Source organism: Zalophus californianus, chromosome 6 (assembly GCF_009762305.2).
Source record: "Zalophus californianus isolate mZalCal1 chromosome 6, mZalCal1.pri.v2, whole genome shotgun sequence".
NCBI classification, from domain to species: domain Eukaryota; kingdom Metazoa; phylum Chordata; class Mammalia; order Carnivora; family Otariidae; genus Zalophus; species Zalophus californianus.
In genome coordinates, this window is record NC_045600.1 from 20,191,233 (window position 1) to 20,199,019 (window position 7,787).

General features: G+C 34.8%; 1 non-coding gene across 1 annotated transcript; it reads left to right on the forward strand.

Annotated features, from left to right (window-relative positions):
- Positions 1-733: 733 nt before the first annotated feature.
- LOC113910636 lies at positions 734-840 on the forward strand. The gene has a single exon (XR_003516146.1). It is a non-coding gene; the product is annotated as a U6 spliceosomal RNA (small nuclear RNA).
- Positions 841-7,787: the final 6,947 nt, after the last annotated feature.

Consider the following 7,787-nt stretch of genomic DNA (forward strand, 5'->3'; position numbering starts at 1 on the left):
CCACAACACAGAATGCAGAATATATGAGGTTCAGAAGTAAAAAGAACAGTAGCAAAACTGGAAATGTTAACACAGTTTCCTCACTCTGTCTCTGCAACGGGGACCATTTATTCATCCTTTACCTAACCTCAGCTAGCACCTTAGCAAGATGGATGGAAAAATTTAATTCTAAGGCACAGGAACAGCAATATAAATGTATCTTCTTACTTGCATCAGCTCCCATGGGAGGTATTCTCAATTTGTCCCGTATTGAAAGTTCCAGTGTTACATCTAGACAAGAAATAGTATTTTTGAACCTAGACATTTACATACATGGAGATACATATGAAGATACCCGTAATTCATTGTGGGTAAAAATATACATAGCTTTCACTAGTTATAAGTACTCCACTGCATTTTTAATAAAGTTCACATTTTTTCCTCTGGCCTCCAAAATGCTTTATTACCTAGTCTCTATCCCTAAAAACTTATCTCATACCACTTACTGTCTTTTACACTATGTCTCTGTCAATTTCTAAAATATATCAAGTGAGCTAATAAAAGGGGGAGATTCTACCTAAAATCAAGAAAGGAAGAAATCAAAGAAAAATAAGGTTCCCGTGGTCTATGTACCCTCGATATGTTGACTGCTAAGGTAGAGAGCACCTTGATGAATGGCAATTTGATACTCTAGTTCTCAAGTAGATGATGCCTGTAGTGGGCTTAATGGTGACCTCAAAGAATAATGTTTATGGTGCTCACTTTGGCAGCACATATATTAAAACTGGAATGATAAAGAGAAGACTTGCTTGCCTCTGTGACAAGGATGACACACAAATTCATGAAGTATTCAGTATTTTTTAAAAATGTTTATGCCCCTGAAAACTGTGAATATGACTTTGAAATAAAAGGTCTTTGCAGATATAATTAAGAATCTTGAGATGAGATTATTCTGAATTACTCCAATAAGTCAGAAACATGGGAGAAAGTGATGTGAATATAGAAGCAGAGATAGGAGTGACGTGGCCACAAGCCAAGGAAGCCACTCGATGCCCATAATCTTCAGAAGCTGGAAGAGATGAGGAAGGAAGCCTCCAGAGGGAGCATAGCCCTGTTAACACCTTGATTTCAGACTTCTGTCCTCCAGAGCTGTTAGAGAATGCATTCCTATTATTTTAAGCCACCCAGTTTGTGGTAATATTTTCATAGCAGTCCTAGGAAAAGAATATAGTACTTAATGGTAGAGATAGATGCATCAGTTTTTCAGGATTTTAGTCATCAAGATTACCTAACTCTCTCTTATCGAAAATGATGCTCAATAAACAATAATTTTATTATGTACTAGTTAAGTAGTTTTCTCAGAGGAAAGAAAATGTATTGGTCAGCCAGGAAATTATTACATTGCTTTTGACAGATCTATTAATATAACAGAATTCTAGTTTACTTTGTAATCTCATGAATTTGGTTATCCTTGCTCAACCCAAAGATACTAATCAATTTAAGATACAACAACACAGTTAAAGTCCTGGGCCTTAGTATGATTACTGTAAGAGAGGCAACATCCTGTAAATCTTTGCCAGAGATGTTTTCAGAAAAGCCAGAAGCATCATGATATTGTTTCTAATGGCCAAAATTGGACATAAGGAAGTTTGTGCACAGATTTATTCTTGGTTTGTCTCTACTAATCTTTAAATACGTAGAAAGCATATGAAGTTATAAATCTTAGAAGAAGGTAGAATTTAAGACAAATATATAAATAGGGATTATTCTTTTGCTTCAAATTGCCCCTTTTGACATCCCTCTTTGGGGCCCCAAATACTCACTTGTAGGTATATTTTCTTGAATTACAGAGCAATTTTTCAGGCTTTCCTACTAAAATAAAAATAATTCATTCTAGTTTTTTTTTTAAGATTTATTTATTTGAGAGAGAGAGTACAAGTGCTTGCAAGGGGGGGAAGGGCAGAGGGAGAGACTCTCTAGCAGACCCCCCACTGAGCATGGAAACTGACCTGGGTCTCGATCTCATGACCCATGAGACCATGACTTGAACCGAAACCAGGAGTCAGACTGAGCCGCTCAGTTGCCCCTAAATAGTTTTATTTTTAACTCATGTGGTCCAATCATCATGTTTCATTAAGAAGAAACATATACAGCGCAGTGTCACTGATATTAGTGTAAAGACTAGAAAGAAGATGGGGGAGGGGAACATTGGCAAAAACATTTACACTCTAGTAAATGAGCTGAATCCTAGCACTTAAATATAAATAATATCTCATTAATAGAAAACTAATTTTTCCTAACAGCTGATCATTAGAAACATTCCAGTCTTCCTTAAGGGCTTTAAAAAAATAGGCTGTGATTCAGTGAAATAGAAGTGAAATACAATTATACTTTGTGTAGGGAAACACAACAGAAAGAACTCTACATTTTTTGTGAAAGAGCTAGCTCATAAGAACAACAGACTGGAGATGTAACTTAGTAAAAATGTCTTCCTGGAGAATTGGAGGTGGCACATTTCTGCCAACAAGCACTCTCCTATCCAGGAATATAACCAAATCTTACAGAGTACAAACATGTGGCACCAACTACATGATATACATAGTACCAAGGGTCATTATAACTAAGATGTAGAGATCCTGGTGTTTGGAGTCAAGTAGTTGTGTTTACCCCAATTGTATTTCTTTATAACCATGTCACTGGGAATTACTTACGTTCTCTCACAAGCATTTTCTTCACCTTCCATGAAATGGAAATATATCATTATTATGAGGTTTATTTTGCAGTATATATAACTTATCACAAAACTAGGTACATAAATATCTCATTAAATAGTGGGCTTTATTACCATCTTCATCACAATCACTATCATCCATTTTTCCTTACAAGATTCATATTTAGCAAACCAGTATGGGAAGATTTGAAGATGACTATCATTAATGAAAAACCCTGGGTATTAACCATATGAGGTATGTACTTGCTGCATGAAGTCATAAAAATTCACAGGTTTCAGGAGAGGTGGTTCCCTTTTCCAGTTTTCCCCAAAAAAGATCAACTGCACAACCCTTGATGATCTTACACAACCCTGATTGGTCTTAGTGGTACACATTGATATTGTGCATATTATATCAACTGGAAATGCCAAGTTAATAAAGCACTCCAAGTAGATTTTTTGCACCTATGCCAATTGATATACAGCCTCAAATTTAGAGCTCTAGTCCTTGCTAACTTACTCACTTTTAAACTGTTCTGTTTCCATCTCCTTGAAACGAGAATACATATTTTTTTTTCAAGTGAACACATTTCAAGCTAAGAGACCAATTTCCTTAAAATTCATTGTAATCAAAATATTTGCTGTTTCCTTCTGGATAAATTGGGAATATGGTTTTTTCAAGGCATTTTTATACTTGAGAATGAATAATTTCAAGTCCAGTAATTGTTAGTATTGACTACTATTTTACTCCTACAGCAAAAATTTGTCAAGAACATCATAAAGTTGTACATGCCTTGGTCTCTCCAACATTCCCTCCTTCAATTTCTGAGAATCAAACTTTTTGGGCCTGGAATTGTGACAGCCCTACTGCTACCAGTCTGAGTCCCTGCAGTATTTCTGTTCTGTTGGATAGGTTGTTTTTTATTGTAAATGATAATTTCTTAATTATCTGCTCTTTCTCTTCTACAGGAGCAACATTCTCTCTGCTTATGTCTATCATATTTTCCTCCATTTTCTATGAGCAGCGGTATCTAATTTGCTCAGTGGCTCAGGGTTTGAACTTTTGTGTCAGTCAGACGTGGAAGGAGATGCAAAACTTTCCAGCTCCCCTCCTCTAGCAATCTGGTTCCTGAGTTACATCTGTGGCAGGAAGATCATACCTATGGGTAGTTAACATTCCTCAAACATTCTAGAATCCTTTAGTCTGGCAAGGATTGTTTCCAGTTTTTATACATATTTTAGTGGGAAACTAAAGAAATTCCACTGAAGTCTTTAGCCAAAAACTATTTTGAACCAGAAGACCTGATAGGGTTTCAGTACGGACTTTGAAATTAGATAAAAACAGATGTAACTAATAATAACCATTACACTAGTGGGTGTTATTTCTTACAGAGAGAAGAAGGGGGGTAGGGAAAGGCAGGCATTTAGCAAATTTAAGAGGACAGGAATAAACAGTAAAGCACATAACATCGAGACAAAAAAATATCTTAACTAAAGCAATAAATATGAATGAGTTAAATTTCACTATTAGAAGACAGATCAAACCTGAAACAAAGTCCAAATATATAGTACTCTCAAGCCATGTTCTGAAACAAAAGACATGAAGAAACTAAAATAATATGATGATCACAGATATGTCAGAAAAGCATATAAAATCAGGAAAACAATATTAAAATTTTGCACAAGCTAAAAGTATAAATGAAGCAGATAATTTCCACTCATGACATTCAGATATAAACAAATAAAAAACATTGGATGATTTTTGTAATAAACAAATTTAATATCATCTATAGATTATTAAAACTATCAAAACAATGTCTAAAAGAAAAATTCAAAAAGGAATGATATAACTAGGCAATTTTTAAAATGAAAATATAGATTATGATTAAAACAAATATCCAATTTTTCTACCAATTAAATGTATTCTACACAATTATGAGACAACTTAATGCTTAGTAAGCAGTCTCTTCCAAGATGCTTGTGTAAATTTTGTAACTTTTCTGCAAGGAGATTTTGCAGTATATATCAGAGTGACATATCATTTGGCTGTGATGTGCTTTGAGAGATTTATTTTCAAATTTGTTAAGCATATTGTTATTCAAAAGTCCATAAAGTTGTAAATAACCCAAATGGCTATTAATATGAGATTTAAAAAATAATAATGATATGTAGTATTTATATAGTATGTGTCATATCCAGGCATTGTTTAAATTGCTCTACATATATAAAACCATATAATTATAAGAACAATCCTATGGAGTAGGTATTGTTTTTATCCCTAGTTTTCATATGTGGAAACTGAGACAGTGAGAGAGGTTAAGGAACTTGTTCAGGTTCACATGTCAATAGTGGTGAAGTAGTGATGAAAGCTCAGGTATCTGGCTCTGGAGCTCAGGTTCATAACTCTATGCTATAAAGTTTTTCAAATGAGAGCATCCATTATTATAGAATAATTTGTAGCCATAAAAATATGCTTTTAAGATTTTTTTTTACAATATGAGAAAATGACTACAATATTGGTAAGTGAAATAAAATTCTACTTTGCAGGATATATGAATACATAAAACCAAGACAGCCATGATTTATACAAAACGTGTTGCCAAAGAGGAAGAAATAAATTGATAATGTTTTTATATTATGAATCTCCCAACATTTCTTTTTTTTTTTTTTTAGATTTATTTATTTGAGAGAGCAGGAGAGGGAGAGAATGAGTGGGGGGGGAGTGGCAGAGGGAGGGAGAGAGAGAAAGAAAGAAAGAAACAGACTCCCCACTGAGCTCAGAGCCCAATGCCAGGCTCTACCTCAGGACCTGAGGTGAAATCATGACCTGAGCCAAAATCAAGAGTCAGATACTTAACCAACTGAGCCTCCAGACAACCTAATTTTCTAACATTTCTAAAGTAAATTTACTTGATTAAAAAAATGTGGCATAGGGCGCCTGGGTGGCTCAGTTGGTTAAGCGACTGCCTTCGGCTCAGGTCATGATCCTGGAGTCCTGGAATCGAGTCCCACATCAGGCTCCCTGCTCAGTGGGGAGTCTACTTCTCCCTCTGACCCTCTTCCCTCTTGTGCTCTCTATCTCTCATTCTCTCTCTCTCAAATAAATAATCTTTAAAAAATAAATAAAAAATAAAAAATAAAAAAATGTGGCATAAACAATTAGTATTTTGTAATATAACCTATTCTACTGTATCATTATCATCTAATAATATTGACATATTAAACAGCCAAATAGCACCAGAGGTTCCTGGGACAGAGTCTATAACATATATATTTGTTCTTATAGGTGACATTTTTTTTCTCATCCCAAACTATTCTGAAAAATATTGGGCAGACCAGTGGCAAAAAAAAAAAAAAAAAAAAAAAAAATCAAGGTCTACATCTAAATAATAAACTAGCTAGAGCTGGGTGAGTTTGTAGACACAGAAGTAAAAATATTATTAATTCTTCTTAAAAAGAAAAAAAAACCAAAGTCTTGCTGAACTTCTATATAACAAAGAAAACTTTTCCAGGACTTTTAAGAGTACCACAATGTTAACCTGCATAGCAACTAACATATTTCCATTTTTCTACTTCGATTCACTTTGTCAGATTTCACAGGTCCAAGATGAGCCATCATTCTCTTTGAGGACCCTCTCCCTCTTTCTGGGTCTGTTTATTTTTTATGCAAAAGTACAGAAATTAAAAAAAAAGAATAAAGCCACTTGCCAGACAGCCACAAGCCTCTGACTTTTTCCTTGCCATATTCAGGGTAAAGTGGTTTTGTACAACAAACACAGGAACCTAATTATTGAGTAAACTTTTTCAAAACCAATACAAAAATATCAAATAAATGAGTAGTAGCAGAAACAAGCCCTATAATAGGTATAATGGATGAGCACAGAAAAAAACCTCCTATAGAGCTAGGGTGGTTTAGTAAATATTTAGGATTTGGGATATGTCCATGAGATATGAGTTGATTTCAAAATACACACTTTTAAAAAGGAATGTGTTAGTGAGTACTAGGGGTGAGCAGGAGAATAATAAGAGCATATTCTTGTTCTCTAGAGATGAAATGCACTTATTATTTGGCCTCTGCCCCTATTCATACTGTACCCTAATTCTCAACCTAGAAAGGGTTCATTGCCAGAGTTACTGCTCAAAATGTAAAGCAGATCATGTCACCCATGCTTAAAACCTAAAATATTTCTTCACTTTCTTCTAGTGAGGTTTAGACCCATGATGATGGCCTTCATCAAATGAAAACCATTTATAACCATCTTAACTGCACTAACCATGCCCTTTTTCAGACTCCCTCCTAAGTACAGATCCCTCTTGTTGGAAAATATTCTCAACATGCCATAAACAAGCCAAACTTTTTCAAACTGCTGTTTCTGCTCATGTTATTCTGTCTAGTCCTTTCATCTTACCTGCTACTGAGATTTCCGTTTTTCTTTTTTATTCTATTTACCATTTTGTCTCTAATTTTTGTGCATAAAACATTTATATCTGTGAGTTCCTCCAGGAAAGCAACCACACATTTTTCAAAGTCCTATTCTTAACACCCAGCAGTGTCAGGTCCAAAGAATTAATAGATGTTGATGGAATTAAAGACTAAGTGATGCATGCATTTGTTGACACACAATACTGAAATGAAGCCGGTGCAGTTCTGCAAAATCTACATTTCATTTCTAAAATGGTTAGAAGTGAATGTTTTTTTTCCTAAATTTCTAGAAAGGCTAAAATATACTCTTTATAAAATCTGTCGCTTTCTGCAAAGATCTAAATCTAAGGGTTATGATTGATAATATTGCTGAGTGTCACCAGATTAACCAAGATGATGCACAAGCTGGAAGGATATCAGAGGGAACATTTGAACAGCCTGGGAACCCCCCTGCTCATCCATCCATAGGTTATCAGTTTGGATGATGGCGGAGTTTAATCAGGTAAGATGATCCGTGGCTCCTTTATATTGGTTTGTCTTTATCTTTGCTTTCAGAAAAAGATGTGCCTTCCCATCACATTCCTACAGCATTCTGTATGTTAATAAATCCTGACCTCTCTTTCTCTCTTTTTTTAAAGATTTATTTGAGAGAAAGGGAGGGAGAGAGAAAAGCAT